Source organism: Neofelis nebulosa, chromosome 11, assembly GCF_028018385.1.
Source record: "Neofelis nebulosa isolate mNeoNeb1 chromosome 11, mNeoNeb1.pri, whole genome shotgun sequence".
In the NCBI taxonomy this organism is placed as follows: domain Eukaryota; kingdom Metazoa; phylum Chordata; class Mammalia; order Carnivora; family Felidae; genus Neofelis; species Neofelis nebulosa.
In genome coordinates, this window is record NC_080792.1 from 54,631,855 (window position 1) to 54,653,932 (window position 22,078).

A 22,078-nucleotide genomic window follows, 5' to 3' on the forward strand; every position below is an offset into this window, starting at 1 on the left:
GGTATTCTTTCTTAAATACACCATATAAACAAATACTTATTCTTGGTATGTTGGAGTAGGCAGTTAGTTAGGTTTTAACAGTGTGCCTGGAGGCCAGGGGGAGTCACAGCTATTCTGGGAAAGCCAGAGACCTGTCCTGGCAACACTTTTAAAATAAAGCCATGAGAAGCCCGGTCAAACCCGGCCAGACCAAGACAAAGGAGGCTGGAAACCCCTGACCCAGTAAGGGAAAAAAGGCACAAAACTCTGCTCCCAAAGAAATCCCCTCCCCAGCTAACAATTATTCCACCACCTAGTTAACAACCATCAATAACAGACAGAGACCCACCCCCTGGGGTAGGCAGCTGTCAGTTGAGCTCCCCTGCTCCCACATCCCCAGAGAGTACTTTCACTTTAATAAACTTTCCTACTTGTACCCCTGGGCTCTTGTGTCTCCTCTGTCCTTGAATTCTGTCCCGCAACAAGACAGACAGCCTCCAGTGATATCCCAAGGACCAATGGGTGGAGACCCCAGGCAGGGCCCAGAGGTCTCCCCAGGCCACCTGGCAACAAATGTTGTACTTATAATTCCCAAAATGTAATTAGAATATTTCTGTTATCTACACAAATTTCCACTTAGCTGTCTTACTCCGCTGAATTAAAATGTACTTTCTTCGCAATTACAGAGAAAAGAATACCTATTACATTACAGGTTTATTAAGGATCTGAGTCAGTGGTAAAGTTACTGAAATGCCATTAAGTGAAGGCACATAAGTCAGAGGCTGTGTTCTGGGCATATTTTATATGACATTGATGAAAAAAGGTGATTGAAAAAAAACTTCAGGGATGGAAAGACACAAAAATTGGTCTTTTCTTAGATGAGGGGAGATCATGTACCTCCATTCAACCTCACCAGGTTGTAGGCTTTAGGAATGTTCCTGAAATAAATCTGTAGAGCTGGGAACAACAGGAAATTGCCACTTAGACACTTCAAAAGCTTTCATGCTGCCACAGAGCCACTTACTTGATACTGGATCGGTTGCTAATGGTTTCTGCCTAAGGCTTTGATTTTCTTTGTCTTTGTCTCCAAGGGATCACCTCTTTCCCAATCGATTACAGTCCGCTAGCTAATCTGATTCTAAAATGCAGCACTCAGTTCCGTTCTGTTTTGAAAATTCTTAAGTACACGGTCAGTTTAATTTCGGTGACAACCGATCCAATATTTGCAATAGTTTTACAACTCATGTCCACCTCTTTGACAAATATTACCTGGGAAACCTAAAGGTATTATAAATATGCCATCTGGGAAAGGTTATGGTTTATTTATTTATTTTTTTAGTTATAGAAAAAGAGGCCACATACCTTAAAGCTAGTAACTTTCTTTGACAGCTTTAATGTTTTTTTATAAAGTAAATTAGATCCCATTGTACAAACCGAGTCCTTGATATGAGGCAATGCTAGAAGGAACACAACTGGTTATCAACTGAGGCATCTTTTAAGAGCAGATGTGTTAAAACCCAAAGCAGGTGTGCAAACAAGAAAATTGATCTTGGTGCAAAAACACTGCACTTGGAATTGTAGTAGCTGGGACAGATCCTGAGGAGCATTTAACTCAGCTTGTTCCTTTGCAAATGAACAAACTACCAGGAGTCCTAACATGATACACAGAGAACAAAATTTGCTACAGTGGCCTCTCCCTTGAATCTTGTAGCTCATTTAACATGAGTAGAATATTTCTCATTCCCACATCGGTATTTCTTCCTCAAGAACCCTTGGAAATGACAGGGATGCCACCTCATAGATCCTTTACTCCCCCCCTCCCTGCCGCCCCCCAAATGTGATTATTAGCATCACGGTGCATCTTTGTTCCAAGTACTTTTTCAAGAGAAATTTCAGATTGCCACATTGCCACAAAGAGTGTGTCTATCTTGTTTACTCTCTCAATATAGATTACACATTTAAAACCCCAGCTGGGTACCATTCATCCCATTATGATTTAAAATTCCATTCAGGAGTGAAGTGGAAGAAAAGAGGGAGTTACAAATTTCTTATGCTTAAGAATGAGAAAGGAGAAAACAGTATTGGAATGAAACTCAGTTCCAAAATATATAAAGCTCAATATAAGTAGTCATTAAAACAAAAGTGGCATTATTTCTCTTCAATATATTCTACCCTACAAACTCTAGTAACATTTTCTTTGTTAATAGGGGCAAATGGGAATGAAATTGCTTTTGGGTGGTGAATTCCTTCGAGAATTCCATACACTGTAATTGTGATTTCTGTCAGTTCATTAGTAACAGATTCTATATAGTACAGTCCCACACACTCTCCTTGTTTATTTAATTGTGAGAACTGATCACTGGCTGGCACTAAAATACTAGAAGGCAAAATTGTACCCGAGGAGAGAGAAGGAAGAGTGGAGAAAAGAGGCAGTAAGTTATCTCAGTTGTGAAATACAGTATCCAACATGTCAGAGGGATATGAAACGTTTTAGGCTCAATTTGGCAAGCATATCGCTCCACTTGTGACTACGGACATTTTAAAATATATGTTTAATATGGATATATGGATACAGCGTCCATGCTAAGAATAATGGCCAGCATTGTTTCAATTAATATACAGAACCAATGAGTCCAACTGTCATTTGTATGTAGTACATGAAGACTTCCCTTTAAAACTTCTGAGACTTGGTTAAAGCCACATGAGTTGATACATACTGTATCAATATACCAAAGCGGAACATGACTTTTGGAAAGATAGAAGCTCATCCCTTATCCAATTTTTCCTTTTATTCTGAGTTGAGCCATGCCTTCCCTCTCTCTTTTTGAAGGCTATTTAGCAAAAATAAGGTTTAACAGAGCTCTGAAACTTTGGACAGAGCTTCTCAGATGCAGAGAAGATAGACTGAATTTACCCTTTAACTGGAGAGGCAGAAGCATGGCTATGATATCCGTAAGTGTCTTTTGACAGTCTTTGAATGTGGAATTTGCCATTGTGATAAGTCTAGATGCACAATCAAGCAACACAAGCATAATTCCCTATTGCTCTAAAGAATGATTCCTTAATTCTAGATACCATAATTATAAAGAAGCAGATCGGGGCGAGAGACTTGATAACACATTTCAATGAGCATTACATTTAATAATTTAAGATAATTTAAACACGTATTAACTCCAATTTATGATGCATACTCATTCGGTTGACTTTGGCTGCTACCTCACACAATGATGGAAACATCTCATATATGGTGCTGAAGGATAGGGAACCTGCAGCGTGCTTCTCGGGGTAATGATCAAGGACTTGCTTTATCTCTGTCCTGTAATGTCATTTGGTTTACATTTGGCTGTGCTCAGTCGTCTTTGAGTTCCTGAACACGTACAGGCTTACTCCATTCCCTTTGGAAGGTAGTTTGGCCGTGGTTCAATACCACGTTGCCCTACTTGAGCCCCAAATATATACATGTTTATCACCTGGCCTTCTGGTCACTCAAACACTTGTGATATTTTTAAGTGCTGATTTTGGGCCATCTTCTTTCATCTAGTGTTGGTAACTTTTAGTAACTGCCTTTAATACACAGTCACATAAACTTTAAGGCAGATGTACGGGCCTTTGGCCTACATTGCTTATGAATAATTCATATTTCACAGCCAATAGCAGAAACTCATGAGAGAGGATAACAGAAGAGGAAAAGAAAGCTTGTAGATAGTCTTGTTTTAATTTTTAGCTCCCTTCATTTCAAATCTTCTTTCTTATTAAGTAGTTTTGTTTAATCTTTTCACCTTCTCATTCTCTTTAATAAGCTGTAAAATTGACAAAAAGGGAGAATGAAAAGAGAGAAAAGGAATAGTTAAGAGTCTCCCTAGTCCACAAATAGTAACTAATATTGACTGAATAATCAAGACACACATAGGAAATATTTTCAAAATGTTTTATGGCTTATTTTTCCACGTGATAACTCATTTTTCTTTCCTCTTTTGCCTTCCCACCATCGAAGCTCATTATTTGGTACTGCAAGCATGGGTGAGTCTTTTAACTACTTAGAGTACAACTTTGCAAGTAGAACGTGGTCACAGTAATAACACAAATTACTTATTTGTTGAGAGAGTTAAACAATATACGAAAGAGGCAATGACAAAAAAATAGGAACCGATAGTTTAACTATTTTATATTTTAACCAATATATTGACATTTTTTTATGCATTTGACATTTCAATCTTTAGAATTAAGAGAATTGTAAGTGAAAGCTCTTTGTACGGTGTTGCAAACATTAATTGTAATTATTATTGAAGATGGACTACTTTTGAGTTAGTGCTGTAAGTTCATGTGTTGAGAACATAATAAAAATTTGGAAAAATGTCTCTTTTCATCTTAGCTCCTTTCCACTGAATTAGAGAAGAGCTTTGTGTTTAAGGACTCTCCGTTGGGGCAAGTGAGTGCCTATAACTGTTTTCTTTTTTTCTTTTAGAGAGAGAGGAGAGAGCATGCAAGCAGGGAAGAGGGCTAGGAGGGGGAGAGAGAGAGACTCATAAGCAGGCTCCACACTCAGTGCAGAGACCCTGGGATCATAACCTGAGCCGAAATCAAGAGTCAGTTGCTCAACCAACTGAGCAACCCAGGTGCCTCTATAACTGTTTTCTAAAGATATTTTTGAATAATATGCCTTTCAAAACAACTACAGCATAGTGGTAATAGTTCAGATGCTCTGGGTTCAAACTGCAAGGCTACGATTAGCCAGCCGTGCGACCTTGAGCAAGTTCCTTAGCCTCTGTGTGCCTCAGTTTCCTCATCTATCAATCGTTGGTAGTAATATACTGTTACTGTGAGCATTAAATAAGGTAGTATATATAAAGAGCCTAGATCGGTGTGCCAGTGAACCCTCATTAAATATTGGCTATTATTTAAAAAAAAAATTTTTAACGTTTATTTATTTTTGAGACAGAGAGAGACAGAGCATGAACAGGGGAGGGGCAGAGAGAGAGGGAGACACAGAATCCGAAACAGGATCTAGGCCCTGAGCTGTCAGCACAGAGCCCGATGCGGGGCTCGAACTCACGGACCGTGAGATCATGACCTGAGCCGAAGTTGGACGCTCAACCGACCCAGCCACACAGGCGCCCCAAAATATTGGCTATTATAAGTGTAGTCATTATAATGTGAAGTTGGATTTTATATATCGTCAACTAATCTTCAACAAAGGTGCTAAGAACACGAAATGGGGAAAGGATAGCCTCTTCAACAAATGGTGCTGGGAAAAGTGGATATCCATATATAACAGTATATAATCGGACCCTTTTCTTATACCATTCACAAAAATCAACTCAAAATGCATGCAAGACTTAAACGTGAGACCCAAAACTGTAAAACTCTTAGAAGAAAACAGGGTTAGAGGGGAGAAGCTTCATGTTTTAGCAATGACTTCATGGATATGACATCCAGAGCACAAAAAACAAAGACAAAATCAAGTGGTCCTGCATCAATCTAAAAAGCTTCTGCACAGGATGGGTGCCTGGGTGGCTCAGTCTGTTAAGTGGCCAGCTTCGGCTGAGATCATGGTCTCATCGTTAGTGCGTTTGAGCCCCACGTTGGGCTCTGTGCTGACAGCTAGGAGCCTGCTTCAGATTCTGCGCCTCCCTCTCTCTCTGCCCCTTCCCCTGCTCACACTCTGTCTCTGTCTCTTAAAAATAAATAAACATTAAAAAAAAAACACAAAAAGCTTCTGCCCAGGAAAGAAATAACCATCAGAGTGAAAAGGCATCCTATAGAACGGAAGAAAATATTTGCAACCATGGACCTGATTAGGGGTTCATCTCCAAAATATGTAAGGAACTCATAAGACTCAGTAATAACAATAAACCCCCTAATAACCCAATTAAAAATGGGATAAGGAATTGAATAGACATTTCTCCAAAGACGACACACAAATGGCCAACAGGTGTGTGTGTGTGTGTGTGTGTGTGTGTATGGGCACCATGACTCATGGTCATTCAAAACCACAATGAAATGACACCTCACACCTGTCAAAATGGATAGCATAAAAAAGAGAAGTACTGGCGAGGATGTGGAGAAAGGGAACCCTTTGCACTGTTGGTAGAAACGTAAATGTGTGCGGCCACCATGCAAGACAGTATGGAAGTTCCTCAAAAATTTAAAAATGGAACTACCATGGCACCTCCGCCAGTTAAGCATCCGACTCTTGATTTTGGCTCAGGTAGCGATCTCACAGTTTGTGAGATCGAGCCCTGCATGGGGCTCTGTGCTGACAGTGTTGAGCCTGCTTCGGATTCTCTCCCCACTCTTCCCCAACTCACACAAACGCTTTCTCTCTCTCAAAATAAACAAACATTAAAAAAAAAAATGGAACTGCCATATGATCCGGCATCTCACTTCTGGGTATATATATCCCAAAGAATTGACATCAGGGTCTTAAAGAGATACAAGCCCTCCATGTTCACTGCAGCACTATTTACGATAGCCAATATGTAAAAACAACCTAAATGCCCATTGACAGATAAGTGAATAAAGAAAATGAGGTACACACACTGAAGTACTAGTCAGCCTTACAAGAGAAGGAAATGTCATAGGCGACAACACGGATGAACCTTGAGGCTACTATGCTAAGTGAAATAAGTCAGACACAGAAAGAAAAGTACCAGACTGCGTGATTCTGCTTAAATGAGGTACCTAAATAGTCAAATGCATAAAGCCAAAGGACTGGAATGGTGGTTACCAGGGCCTGAGGAGGGAGAAATGAGGAATTCTTAATCAAGAGGCACACAGTTTCAGTTAAGATGAGTAAGTTCTAGAGATCTGCTGTATAACATTGTAAGAATCGGAAACAACAATATACTGTACATTTACAGTTTGTTAAGAGGATAGATTTCACATTAAATGTTCCAACACAATGAGATTTTAAGCAGATAAAGCTGGCTTTTGTTGTTGAAAGTATATACTGTATAAAATATAAATGGATTTTTACTCAGCTTAGTGAATAGCTTTTTTTTTCTATACAATTCTCAAAACATTTTCTCCATAATAAGATCTAGGAATCCATTCAAGAGCAGAGAGATTTCTATCTGCACGAAAGTGAAGAAGGAGAAAAAAAAGGAAATACCCCATTTTCACAATGGGGTGAAAAGTACCAAGTGAGGGTCTAAGTACCGCTTCTTGTCTCGTTTGTCCCTCTCACACATACCCTGACATGTCATCAAAACTTTCGGTGACTTGACGGATTTCAGCCTAGATGTTCCAGAGTAAATTGTGCTCACCAGCAGCCTGTTTGGGAGATGAAGGTCAAGAAGAAATGCCTATTATCTGAGAAGCCAATACACGAATGTGGCAGTGTGCTAGAGCACAGAAATGAAAACTTGGATGGGCGTCGGGTCGCAACACTTAGACTCCTCTTAGGCAAGATTTAACATGATAAAGAGATACTCCATTTCCTGAATCAAGGGGCAGCTTTCTTATTGTGGCTCAAAGCACCCACACATGTTTGACATCGAGTGACCTGCCATGGGCCTGCTACCATGAGACCTGATGTTAAAAGTGTGATAGTCCGGGGCGCCTGGGTGGCGCCGTCGGTTGAGCGTCCGACTTCAGCCAGGTCACGATCTCGCGGTCCGTGAGTTCGAGCCCCGCGTCGGGCTCTGGGCTGATGGCTCGGAGCCTGGAGCCTGTTTCCGATTCTGTGTCTCCCTCTCTCTCTGCCCCTCCCCCGTTCATGCTCTGTCTCTCTCTGTCCCAAAAGTAAAATTAAAAACGTTGAAAAAAAAATTTAAAAAAAAAAGTGTGATAGTCCTTTCCTTTTTTTTTTTTTAATGTTTATTTATTTTTGAGAGAGAGAGAGAGAGAGGGCAAGCCAGCGCAAGAGCAAGCAGGGGAGAGGCAGAGAGAGACACACAGAATCCAAAGCAGCCTCTAGCCTCTAGTCAGCACAGAGCCTGAGGTGGGGCTCGAACCCATGAACTGCAAGATCAAGACCTGAGCCAAAGTCGGATGCTCAACTGACTGAGCTACCCAGGCGTCCCAGCAGTGCGATAGTTTTAATCCTCAGAGTGGGACCCGTTCACTTACTGGATCAAACCACATGTCTAACTGTATGGTACAGAAGCCCAGGGAGGAACTTTTGAAGGAATGCCCAAATAAGACACAGGGCCTGCGTTTCCACGGCTCTCGGTGCATAATTGACAAGCTGCAGGGTGAAACAACAGTAGTAGTTAGAATAGAGCAAATGCAGCACCCAAAAGGTTTCTCCAATTTTATAGAAATCTGGCTTTATAATCAAATTAGGGAGAGGATGTCAGGGTCAAAGATTTGACTTCCCTGTAGTTTGTTGATTCAAGGACTCATTTTAAGGAGGTACATGGAGTCATCCCATGGGCTTTAAGATATTTATCCACATTCAGCATCATCATAACGTTACACTATATTTACTAATCCACTGTCATCTTAAGGATGAAAGATAATTCTTCTATATACGGTTTATCATATCAGTCCTTAGAATGCTTTGTATAGATGAAGAACACAGGTGGGAAATAGACCTCTTTTCTAAGACCACAGGTATCGAGGTCAAATTGTTAAAAGATTGACAAGCATTCTTGACGTCAAAATGTGGGATCTCTATGGAATCCTGTGCCACGGTGTCTTTTTATCTAATGATCCGTGTTTAGTTTGAGCAATATCCTATTTCTAACTTGAAAAGTTTTTCTGTGTCTGTATAGATACCCCTCACCCCCCCCGCAAAAAAACACTAGATTACCATAGCTATTATGACAAAACAAGTAAAGAATAAGGATGGGGCTCTACTGACCTTTCAATCTTGCAACCTTCCTTTCTTTAAATCCCACCCTTTCACCTTGACCATTGCAAAGGAGAATCCACTAATTCTACTGTCATGTGGTTCTATATATGGCAACAATTTTTCCCCCCTGGGGGGCCTCCAACAAAGGATGGTGACCAACTGCTCTTCACCTCTATTAGGGATTTAAAACATAAATTCTCAACATATTAGCTTCTGCACAGCAAAGGAAACAACCAACAAAACTAAAAGGCAACCGACGGAATGGGAAAAGATATTTGCAAATGACATATCGGACAAAGGGCTAGTATCCAAAATCTATAAAGAGCTCACCAAACTCCACACCCGAAAAACAAATAACCCAGTGAAGAAATGGGCAGAAAACATGAATAGACACTTCTCTAAAGAAGACATCCGGATGGCCAACAGGCACATGAAAAGATGTTCAACGTCGCTCCTTATCAGGGAAATACAAATCAAAACCACACTCAGATATCACCTCACGCCAGTCAGAGTGGCCAAAATGAACAAATCAGGAGACTATAGATGCTGGAGAGGATGTGGAGAAACGGGAACCCTCTTGCACTGTTGGTGGGAATGCAAACTGGTGCAGCAGCTCTGGAAAGCAGTGTGGAGGTTCCTCAGAAAATTAAAAATAGACCTACCCTATGACCCAGCAATAGCACTGCTAGGAATTTATCCAAGGGATACAGGAGTACTGATGCATAGGGGCACTTGTACCCCAATGTTTATAGCAGCACTCTCAACAATAGCCCAATTATGGAAAGAGCCTAACTGTCCATCAACTGACGAATGGATAAAGAAATTGTGGTTTATATACACAATGGAATACTACGTGGCAATGAGAAAAAATGAAATATGGCCTTTTGTAGCAACGTGGATGGAACTGGAGAGTGTGATGCTAAGTGAAATAAGCCATACAGAGAAAGACAGATACCATATGGTTTCACTCTTATGTGGATCCTGAGAAACTTAACAGAAACCCATGGGGGAGGGGAAGGAAAAAAAAAAAAGAGGTTAGAGTGGGAGAGAGCCAAAGCATAAGAGACTGTTAAAAACTGAGAACAAACTGAGGGTTGATGGGGGGTGGGAGGGAGGGGAGGGTGGATGATGGGTACTGAGGAGGGCACCTTTTGGGATGAGCACTGGGTGTTGTATGGAAACCAATTTGACAATAAATTTCATATATTAAAAAAAGATTCTCAACGTATTAAAGGGTACTTAAGTACAAAGAGGTCGACAACAGAGGGTATGAAATCTTATTTTGTAAATCCCTTTTAACAAAAAATATTGGGAATACCAGCTTGCTCTGTGACCTTGAGTCGAGGTGTCAAATAGCATAAACAACAAGGTGAGCTAATTTTTATGGAAAATAGTATATTTCATTCCATTGTGTTATATAAATATCTTGGTAAGACCTCTTTTTCTAGCAACCATATGTCTCTATAAAGAAGAGGAATAGAGAAAATAACTATTCCTATAATTATGTGAGTTGTTTTTTTTTTAATTTTTTTATTTAAAAAAAATTTTTTTAAGGTTTATTTATTTTTGAGACAGAGAGAGACAGAGCATGAATGGGGGAGGGGCAGAGAGAGAGGGAGACACAGAATCCGAAACAGGCTCCAGGCTCTGAGCCGTCAGCCCAGAGCCCGACGCGGGGCTCGAACTCACGGACCGTGAGATCATGAGCTGAGCCGAAGTCGGACGCTTAACCGACCGAGCCACCCAGGCGCCCCGTGAGTTGTTTTTTTTTAACCAGATTTGTCATTCTTCTCTGGTAGTAGAGTGAACAGTTTTGGATTAGTGAATTTCATAATGTACTATTGTAATCATTCAGGTCACTTGGGAAGTTTGCAAAAATCAAATGCCTTAAAAGTCCTAGTTAAGGTGAGTAACATTCTCTTTTTCATTCCCCATAAAATGTAACTTACTTTATATCCGTGGCTTAATAAGACACTTCAAACTCTTCCAAATTCCCTGTTAATGTTGTATTGCATGATACTTGCTGAACATTTTTAAAGTTTTTATCTGCAAGGCTAGAATTCGCAGGCAGTTTGTCACCAAGATGAAGACCGCCTTCAGAGAGCTGTATTAACAAGAGTTCTGTGGTAGGCACAATTCTAAAGATGGCTCCCACGGGGCGCCTGGGTGGCTCAGTCGGTTAAGCAGCCGACTTCAGCTCAGGTCACGATCTCGCCGTCCGTGAGTTCGAGCCCCGCGTCGGGCTCTGGGCTGATGGCTCAGAGCCTGGAGCCTGCTTCCGATTCTGTGTCTCCCTCTCTCTCTGCCCCTCCCCCGTTCATGCTCTGTCTCTCTCTGTCTCAAAAATAAATAAAACATTAAAAAAAAAATTTAAAAAAAAAATAAAAAAAAATAAAATAAAGATGGCTCCCAGGTTCCTGGGTTATTCAATCAAACACCAACATAGCTGCTGCTATGAAGGAATTTGGCAGTTGTAATTGAAGTCCCCACTAGGGCGACCTTAATGTGCATTATCATCTAAGCCTGATCTACTCATTGGGTCTTTTTTTTTTTTTTTAATTTTTTTTTTTTTTCAACGTCTTTTATTTATTTTTGGGACAGAGAGAGACAGAGCATGAACGGGGAGGGGCAGAGAGAGAGGGAGACACAGAAGCGGAAACAGGCTCCAGGCTCTGAGCCATCAGCCCAGAGCCTGACGCGGGGCTCGAACTCACGGACCGCGAGATCGTGACCTGGCTGAAGTCGGACGCTTAACCGACTGCGCCACCCAGGCGCCCCTCATTGGGTCTTTTAAAAGGCAGAAGGGGAAGCCGGGGGGATGGGATGCACAAGCGAGATCCTGCCTGCCATCCTTAGCTTTGAGATGGAGGGGGCCATGAGCCAAGGAACGTGGATGTCCTCTAGAAGCCAGCAACAGCCCCAGCCAACAGCTAGCGAGGAAGCGGAAACTTCAGTCCTATTAACTATAGAGAACCAAATTATGCTAACCATCTGAAGGAGCTTGGAATCAGATTTTGTTCCAGTGCATCCAGAGATACAAGCCTGGGCTAGATAACACCTTAATATCGTTTTAATATTAACTCTGTGGTACCAAAGGCAGAGAACCCAGCCAAGCCTGTCTGGACTTCTATGAAACTTGAATAACTGGATGTTATTTTAAGCCACTAAGTTTATGGTAATTTGTTATACCATGATAAAAAAAACTAATACAGGTTCTGACACCCCTATGATTATTCGTTAATTTATTTTTAAAATATGGTTCAAAGCAACAATGTAAAACAGTTGTTTTAATTTTAAGTAGCTTTGGGATTAAACCATCTCAATTTTCCCCCAAAAGATCATCCTATCGACGAAAACATATATCCTAAAATATTCAAAATTTATAGATAATTAACACTTCATAGCAGAACACAGAATCATTTTTCTCTTCTAAAGGATTTATTCATAACATTTGAAATCATTTCATACAAAATATATTTTATATTCTATTCTCATGGATATCTATATCTATATCTATCGATGTATCCATCCAAAATTTAGACTTTAACTTTTCTCCTGATGTTTTGTCTTTGGAGCAGAGGGAAGATACGGGTCTCCTCATACGATTTTCATTGCTTTAGTAATATGTGCATATATTTAATTGCTATTGGAAATATTTACTACAGATATAATTTCTATACCAGTGTAGGCAATACAATCAAATTCAATTAAAGAAAAGCATTTGCACAGTCACTCTGGCTGGACCTTATGCAAATATGGAAAATGACAAACCTGAAATTAATCACCAAATGTCTGACATTAAAACAGAAATTTGTCAAAGCAGAAATGTATGAGTCATAACAGTATCTAGTTCCATGGTTCTTAGGCAGATCCTCTTCTGTGTTCTGATGAAACTGGCATTTTTTGATATTAAAATCCTCCAACAGACCGTATCTTATATTTAGCTCAGCCGTGTAAAATCCCCAGGTGGAGAATACACTCTATGGGGAAGATTTCAAAAGACTCATCAGTTTAGGTGTAACCTACATCTTATTTTGTGCCTTTCAGTTCTGAGGATTATTTTGGAAAAAGAGACATTTTCTACTTTATAATTCAACATCCCCAGCTTGATGTAATAAGTTAAGGCACCAACTACACTAAGCTTTTATGGACCACTACTCTGATTTGTAATATCCAAAGAAGCAATTTGCTTTTTTTCCCCTTTGTGGGTATCTTTCAAGGATACATTGGAACCACATGGCTAGCTAATCTCAGGAGAAACTTACTGAGAGGGAAAAAAAAAAAAAGCTGAGTCAGAAACTTGGTGGTGACATTCTAATTTATATTTTCTTAAGTGTCAGTGAATGAAAAATCCTAACTGGGCATTTAAACATTGTCTCAGCAGTGAGGATTGAAGACTCAAAAATGTCACGTCTGTATATTTAAAACGCATTTCAAATTGGTATTAAACATAAAGTAGTAGAGAATATTTCTTTTATACTGTATATTAAATGCAGAAACTCCAAAGACGATTACCAAGACATTTATCAGGCATTGTCCGTGAATGTGGACAAGTGAATGAGAAATGAGAAAAAAAGGCAAAGTTCACCTCTGGCAAACCAGAATTCTTTCAAACCATTAAAAATCAAAGGGCTACAAATTTCTTAGAAGAGGGCAAAGTACAAAGGACTAGTGATATTTCTTTTTTTTTTTTTAATTTTTTTTTTAAACCTTTATTTTTGAGACAGAGAGAGACAGAGCATGAACGGGGGAGGGGCAGAGAGAGAGGGAGACACAGAATCGGAAGCAGGCTCCAGGCTCTGAGCCATCTGCCCAGAGCCTGACGCAGGGCTCGAACTCACGGACCGCGAGATCGTGACCTGAGCCGAAGTCGGACGCTTAACCGACTGAGCCACCCAGGCGCCCCTGATATTTCTTATACAGAGTCTACTCAAGTCTCACTCTTCTTTCCTGCAGAGGTCAATCATTTCATCCAACGCCGGGTTTGGGAGATATTCACAGCTGAGCCACCCAGAGCGAATGGCCTCTTGTCTAAATGCTGTTTAGGGCCTCACATAAAAGGGATGTAACTTCCAAGAGTAAAAAGCCATGGAACACATCTCTACACACTCCCACTTTGAACACTGCAATCAATGGGCGAACAATTAAGCAAGCTGACATTTCCCCAGACTGTCCGATGTTGGCGGTCTATAGGCGGGCTTGTCAACAATGCAAATTCCAAGTCTCGACCTCATGTAAGATGAGGAGTATCTCTAGGAAAGAACTGTAGTGATGGTAGGAATCTCCAGGAAAGGGGCTCTTAGAGAAACACTGGAGTTTCTGGAGTTCTGGAGAAACACTGCATGCAGCCGCCTCCCCTCCCCACAAAGAAAACAAACAGCAATAACCACCATTATAAATGAAATAACTATATTCATAAGAGATGACTAACTGAAGGAAGGTTTATAATAGTAGCACAAATTGATGTCCCAAGTCAAGAGTGTATTTTTATCCCTTCTAGGGGAGGGGTTTGCTCTAGTGGGTAACAATACTCCAAGACTAGCTTGTTCATCTCTTACTGACTTATCCCTACTCACTCAGGTACCTACCTTAGTCCCCCTTTACCGCAGGGACTTAGCCAGTTGGTCATGCTCCATAGAACTCCCTAATAATCACCTCACTCCTCCATTTGAAAAAAAAAAAACAAGCAATTTGTTTTACATGTGGCTAAAATGAAAAAAAAAAAAAGCAAACTCCTTTCAACTTTTCAATAATTCTTGATAACCGGCTTCCAATTTCTAGAGTTATCCATATTTTGAGTTTCTAGGAAAAAGAAGCTGGATTGTAGCAAATACTACACGATTTATTTATTCATTTGTTTTTAAAAATGGCTACTTATTTTGAGAGAGAGAGAAAGAGAGAGAGAGAGTGTGGGTGAGCAGGAGAGGGGCAGACAGGATCCTGACTCCAGGCTTGGTTTCTGAAACTCTGAGATCATGACCTGAGCCCAAATCAAGAGTCTGACGCTCAAGCAACTGAGCCACCGAGCCGCCCCAGCACTACATAATTAAAAAAAAATATTTTTGGTGTCATAATCTTATAACTACGTCTCTCTCCTACCATTTAATTGATGACTATAATGTTAACTGGAATGTTTTGTTGTTGATCATGCCATCTGCAACATTTTACCATTTTAGCATTCTCCGTTTACAAACGTTAATCCTTTCGGGGCACCTGAGTGGTTCAGTTGGTTAAGTGTCTGCCTCTCGATGTTGGCTCCGGCGATGATCTGAAAGTCTGCGAGATCGAGCCCTGTGTTGGGCTCTGCGCTGACAGGGTGGAGCCTGCTTGGGATTCTCTCTCCCTGTCTTTCTGCCCCTCCCCTGCTCAAGCACGTACTCACTCTCTCTCTCTCTTTATAAATAATAAAGTTAAAAAAATAAAATAAAAAGGTTAATCCTTTAATATTCTTGCATAATCTTTTAAACTTTAAAAAAATATATGTGTAAACAGACACGACTTGAAACAGTTACTAAGAATGATGGTGACCTCACAGGAACCACAGTCCCCTTACAGTGCTAACACTGTAAGACTCTACATGAAACTTCCATTTACCTGCAATCTCTACATCTCCTTCTGGTATTTGCCTGCTGACAGTACAAAGACACTAACTGGAACAGATTTGACCTATAAACTGATTATTTTCAAATTCTGATGAATCAAAATCACACACAGAAGTTTGCAAAATTGATTCCTTATGGCTGGTTGTATAATTGTTGACTTACTGGTACAGCATCTAAAGATTGCATATGAGCTATTGCCCAAATCTCAATACTAATATTTACCTAATTATAGACCAGAAGTGAACAAGATCAATTGGGGTGAGTATGCTGATAAATGATTCATGAGACCTACTGTTCCTAGCCTAGAAAACTGGGTGTCTTTCCATATCATCTTGGCATCCATTAAATGTTGGTTCAATAATTCTTGGAACATTTAAAAATGAAACTTTTAGAGATGCCAGGGGGCTCAGAGTCTCATGAGAAATCATGCAGATCAATGAATAATTATAAATGGTTAAAAAATAGGGCTGTGTACCCTGCTAGGATTGAAGCAAAGGAAACGCTTAATTATGTGTATCAGGGCATTATCTCTTTGTACCTCTAGGTAGCACTTAGCACAGTGCCTGAAGTGTTCTCAATAATGTTTCTTGAAAGGAAAAAAAAGCCTGATTAAATGATTTTAGATCAGTAGTAATCAAAAGAGTGCATTGGGACTATATAGTCTTATAGGATGTGAGATTGATAACAAAATTCTTTCTTGCAGAGACTGAATTTGAAATACCTGTGGAACATACAGATGGATGTTTGGGTCTGGAGTTCAAATTTGGGGACAACAGTGCTTTTACCTTTGGTCTCTAAGCTGAGCAGGTCCAGGAGGCAGGAATTAACAAGTGTTATAAATCTTGAATGGAAGATTGGTAAGACCAGACTGAGAGTCTAAGGACACTTATTCTTTGCTCCAGGCACCTAATCCTGGAACAAGGGATTTCTGTTAAAGAATTATAGCAAAGCATTTTTCCAGCCTACTCTAGTAATTTATTCCAATGTTTGATTTCAGAAGAAAAAGTCAAATCTTCCTTAACTTCCTCTGAAACAAAGCATAATGAATATTTCCATTGTTAATGTAACCATTTCTAAATTCTCCTCGAAGAGCTCCCTGTCTTTATAAGAAAGGCTCAAACAATCCTGCGGGGAAGTAAAATAGCTTACTTTATCATAACATATGCATAATTAGCATATCCATCTCCATATGGATAATAGTAGAACTGCAGATTATCCCAACATTTTTTGTTTAGAAATCTATTTTATAAATGTTGCTGAGGTCAATACAATGAGGCTCCTTAGTTATACCCACAATTGTGTTTGCTTACATCATAATCAACCTTTATGAAGAGCAGCCAACAGCAATAAAATGGATACAAGAAACAGACCAGATCCTATTTATGAGATGAAGATTAGCTACCGAACATACTTTCAAAGGTAATCTATGATAAGATTAGTCGACAAACTGGAAACCAAGGCCAATGTCACTTAGGTGTCAGTAGCTAGGGGTGGATGTCAATGTTGTTACATTTAGTCCATTTGCAACATATCTCAAAACACATATTACCTGGAGAAAAAGTCCAGGGGTCAATCACCTTCATCCAAATCAAGAGTCGAGTTGTGACAGTTACATGCATCTGCTTATCACCTATAAAATGGCTTATCCTGTTAATATTGCTGAGGTCTGAAGAGGAACAAAAACCTCTATTGGAATTAGAAGGACACTGTTCACCCCAGCTATCCCAGACCAGTAGAAAAACAAAATGGAAAAACGGCGAATTACATGATACCAGAGAGTATATAAAAGCTCTTATTCAGCCATTTTCAAGAAACATGTTCATTTTTGGAGAGATGTGATCACTCACATTTAGGACAAAGAATTGCAACATTAATCTAAGCCAACAGAGCCCATTCCTGACATTTTAAAGTAATGAAATTCAAATTTTGCCTTTTATACGTATCTTGTACCATATTGATTCTAAATCACTTGAAGTTTTTCACAGCATGACAAAGCACGAAGCATGCAGTTTGGCAAATCTCTTTTTGGTCAGAAGTAGCATTTATCTTAAAGAGTCCTGTCAGTCAAGCAGTACCCACTCACCCATTTAGTCTAATAATCTAACATTTAAGGGGGGGTGGGTTGATCACATTATTCTTTTCTTCCTGTGACAGTCAAACAAATTCTAGAATGTAGGTGAATTGACAGGAACTGGAGAACACGACCTCATAAATGTATGGTCTCTGCTAGGCCAATCCTACACCAAACGAGGGAAGGTCCTAGGGACAGGCTGCCTTGGGATTGAAAAAGAAGAACTGACATTTGTCACTATCTCTCTAAAATGACACCTTTCTGACTATAAGATACACTCTGTAGTCTAGGAACTACTTGTCTACATAGTTCTTTAAAACTCCTTTGCAAGCCATTAGTCCACGTGAAAGCTTTGATCTCTTGTCAAAATTAAAAACTTGACACATAGGGGGAAGGATGATCGTGTGACACAGATGACAGCCACTGCCTGGGCTATATTTAGCTCTGTGTCATTGGGTCACTGATGCTACTCTCATGTCAACCCCCTACTACCTCAATTCCCGGAGTCAGTCCTGGCTGGCTGGCTGGCTGGCTTCAGGTTTCCTCCTCCCATTTGGCCAAGCGACCTAGGCTGGTTGTCCCATCTGGTGCCTATGCTGCTGAAACGATTCCCCAGGTCCAGCCTTCCATCATTTCCCAGTTCTCAAAATTATGTTCTTGGTTGGCCCAAACCTGACCTCCCTGCTGGCTTTAATTCCTTAGTCCGGGAGTTTGCCTCAGTCCCCTTATGGAATTCCTTTTCTGGTAAACTGATAAGCATTCCAATTCCCTTCTGGGAGCTGGAGATATCTGCCTGAGTCCTATTTCTGAGTTTGACTTTGCTAACCTGCAATCTGTCAGAGGCCTGGCTTTGTTCTTGGTCAGTCTCTTTCTCTAGTGTATTACCCAAGGGAAACAAACCCCACATGTGGACTGCCCAGTGGGCTACCCTGGTGAGTGCCAACCTTGTACTCTTCTAGAATACCCTATTGTTTTTTTTTTTTTAATATTTTTTAGAGAAAGAGTGAGGGAGAGGGGCACAGGGAGAGAGAGAGAGAGAATCCCAAACCAACTCTATATTTAGCAAGGATCCCAACATAATAGTCAATCCCATGACCCCGGGATCATGACCTGAGCAAAAATCAAGAGCCAGCTGCTCAACCGACTGAGCCTCCCAGGTGTCCCCAAGATATCCTATTGTAACCATGGATTTGGAATGGGTTTTGGCTCTTCCCCTGACTGTAATCATCATTGTCTCTCGGATTTTCCTGTTTTTCTTTTTTTTCTTTTCCTTTCTTTCTTTCTTTCTTTCTTTCTTTCTTTCTTTCTTTCTTTCTTTCTTTCTTCCTTCCTTCCTTCCTTCCTTCCTTCCTTCCTTCCTTCCTTCCTTCCTCCCTCCCTCCCTCCCTCCCATCTATTCATTCTTACTTATCAAGGCTTTACTGTATGGTAGGCCCTATGCTTAGTGCTACAGATACAGTGGTTCCTAAGACAAACATTATCCTTGCTGTAGCAGGGGAGACAGACAGTTAAATAATTAAAGTGTGGCAAGTGGCTCTCTAGACATCTGCCTGAGTAAGGGGGTCAAATGCCAAGTTCCCATACATTCTTTGTGGCCCTGTGTCTCTGTGAACATACAGCTAAACCCTGCTGAGGCCAAATAAGGCGGTATTTTTCGTTCTCTTACTGAAAACTTTAGAGAGAAAATACCATTTCAAGTCAGGAAAGCGAGCACTCATATTATATTCACACTTATATAATAGCCTTCAGATTTATATGGAGTTTTACTATATGCAAATTATTTCATTTATAGATCTTACTCTATCTTCAGAACGTACTGGTGAGGTACAGGCAGGGTAGGTAATAGTTTCATCCACATTTATGGAAAAGAAACTAAGGTTGATAGAAGTTAACGTAGCCTCAGCAAACTTTAAAACGGACACAAAAAATAAGCCTTTTTATTCCTACTATGACATTCTACCCACTTTATTAATCATGCAATGGAAACTTGTACAATTGCTAACATCACAGGCCCAGGTATGCCAGGCCCAGGTCTGACTATCTACATTTTAAACAGGTTAACGCCCAGAAGTTAGCTTAGGATGTCACCTGTCCTGGAAAACTGACAAAAAAATAATAGAGAACTCTAAAGTGTTGATTTATCTTCCATTAAGTGTTTATTACTTTAATCTGTGAACCTAGGTGGGGAGGTAGAAAGACAAAATCATGTGTCTCTTATCTTTGAAAGATTTGAGGCCATTACTGAAGCCTGGCGAAAACAGCACGTAGCTCTTGAAACATTTTCTGAAGAACACTTGGAAACTCTGATTCCTGGCCTAAGCTCTACCGTGGCATTTTCCTCTCAGTGCCCTTTATGGCGAAGACTCATCCTTTTTTCATCTGTTATATTTAATTAGAGTCATCAGAATGTGTCGTTCTATGTGGTTTGTTTCCTTTTAAAAATTCATATACCAATATGACTTTCATTTCTCCAAACAGCCTGTGTCCTTGAAACTGTAGGTAAGATTTTCCTAAAAGGGTCAGCCTCCTTCACTCCAGCAGAGTCAGGGGACTTTTACGACACCCAGCTACCAGGAAACATCCAAAGGTGTCCTGTACGACCACATCGTGACTGATCCATTTTTCTATTTACCTTATTTCTGGGATGATGAGACAAGTTTGGTAGTCAGCACTGCACAATTAAAACTATATTTCAACGATGGAATTTTTCATTTTTAAGAAAAATTCTACACATGCAGATAAACCTTAAAAGTAATTTTACGGCATCAGGATTACTTTGAAGCAAGAGTATTATACAATTTAAAAAGCCACTTCATGACTCCTTAATTCCATTAAGCGGAGGGCAACGTGTCAACCACTGGGATGAGGTCAAAGGGAATTGTGGCTGCATCCCTGTTACTTCTATGCCACTTATCCCCAGGTGATTCTGGCACTTGGTTTTGTAGAATGGTTCCTGATGGTTCGCACTTACTCTCTGATCCCTTAGATGTAAATATCTATTCTCTAAAGATTTTCTGAGTGGTAGTATATGAAATTGTCATTATGGAAGAAGCCACATGAGGTGTACTGTATTGATGGGGAGAGAAAAAGACCCTAACATCTCCCTTGATATGGGCTCTTTTAAAATTAATTTTTTTTCACAAGGGATTTAATCAAAAGCCTTCACAGGATGGCAAAGTAAGCTGTTAGTCTATCACTGAAAGTGCATATTTCTTCCAAGTTGAGAAGAATCTTTTTTTTTTTTTTTTTAAATTTTTTTAACGTTTATTTATTTTTGAGACAGAGAGAGACAGGGCATGAATGGGGGAGGGTCAGAGAGAGAGTGAGACACAGAATCCGAAACAGGCTTCAGGCTCTGAGCTGTCAGCACGGAGCCCGATGCGGGGCTCGAACTCATGGACTGCGAGATCATGACCTGAGCCGAAGTCGGCCGCTTAATCGACTGAGCCACCCAGGCACCCCGAGAAGAATCTTTATTCTGTGTGGATTCAGTGAGTTTATGTAACAGTTCCATGTAGAAATTGTAACTATCTAACAGCACATAGACAAAGGGAGGTATTGTTCCTTTAGGAAGAGAAGCAAACACTGGTTTCAGCAGCAGCATGAATTTAATATACAGAAAATTCCCTGTAACTTTATGTCTTTTCATTGTTTTCTCAACAATCACTCTAAAAGCAAAAGAAGACCCAAATACACCCAAGATGTTAATGCTAGATGATGATAATCTGAATCAGGATTGTTCATATTTGGTAACACAACATCAAATCCCTAATAGCCCTTTTTAGTAACATTTTACTCAAAGAGCACTGACTTTGGAAATGCATACTCCTTGAATGGCTAAAATAAAACTCTCTTATATCTAAGAGATAGCCACCAGAGCTTTGAATCAAGTTGAGATACGATTATGATTTAAACACTATTTCAATAATGATTTATCATGAAGTATTATTTTATGTGCTTTGGGAACAGAAAGTTGATAGGATGTTTTCTATTCTCAAGGAGTTTTTAGTGGGAAGAGCTTTGTGTCAGTGTACATTGTGAAAGCAAATGATTCCAAAATAATTTTTAAAGTCCCAGTGACTTAACACGACACAAGTTTCTGTCTTGCCCACACAACACGACCAATGAGGCTGGCAGGAGGGGCTCTGTTTATGGCAGCCACTGGGCAGGACAGGTTGACAAGGGCTTCATCTGGACACACGTTTCCAAGTTCACCACAGCATAGTGCGAAGAGACTGGGGGTCACACATTGGCTCCTAAAGTTTCTTCTCAGCAGCAACATGGCACTTCTGTTCATATTCGATGGCCAAAGCAAGTCGTATGGTCACATCTAACTTTACAGGGGCACAGGTAATTCTGCCATGTGCTCGGGTGGGAGAACTGGCAATATCTGATGAACAGCACAAATGCTACCAAAGAGGGAGGAGATGCGTGTGCCACCAAGTGTGTCTAATGCCATCTGAGATGCCAGTTAAGTGGGCTGGCAATGCAATTTTAAGAGAAATGTCAGAATGCCCTGGATGGCTTACAATTACATTGTCACAAATAAACAGGTGAGACATACAGAAGGATGCATCACCTTCACCCCACTGTTGCCAGAGTTGAGGCTTTCAACGTCAAACATATCGA

General features: G+C 40.3%; 1 protein-coding gene and 1 long non-coding RNA gene across 9 annotated transcripts in view; one reads left to right on the plus strand and one right to left on the minus strand.

Annotated features, from left to right (window-relative positions):
* The window catches only part of DLGAP1 (DLG associated protein 1), a 908,014-nt gene that overhangs the window by 518,895 nt on the left and 367,041 nt on the right, over positions 1-22,078 (minus strand). The window lies entirely within an intron of this gene.
* LOC131490349 (uncharacterized) lies at positions 16,664-19,858 on the plus strand. Its single transcript, XR_009251052.1, has 2 exons — positions 16,664-16,797; positions 19,677-19,858. It is a non-coding gene; the product is annotated as an uncharacterized LOC131490349 (long non-coding RNA).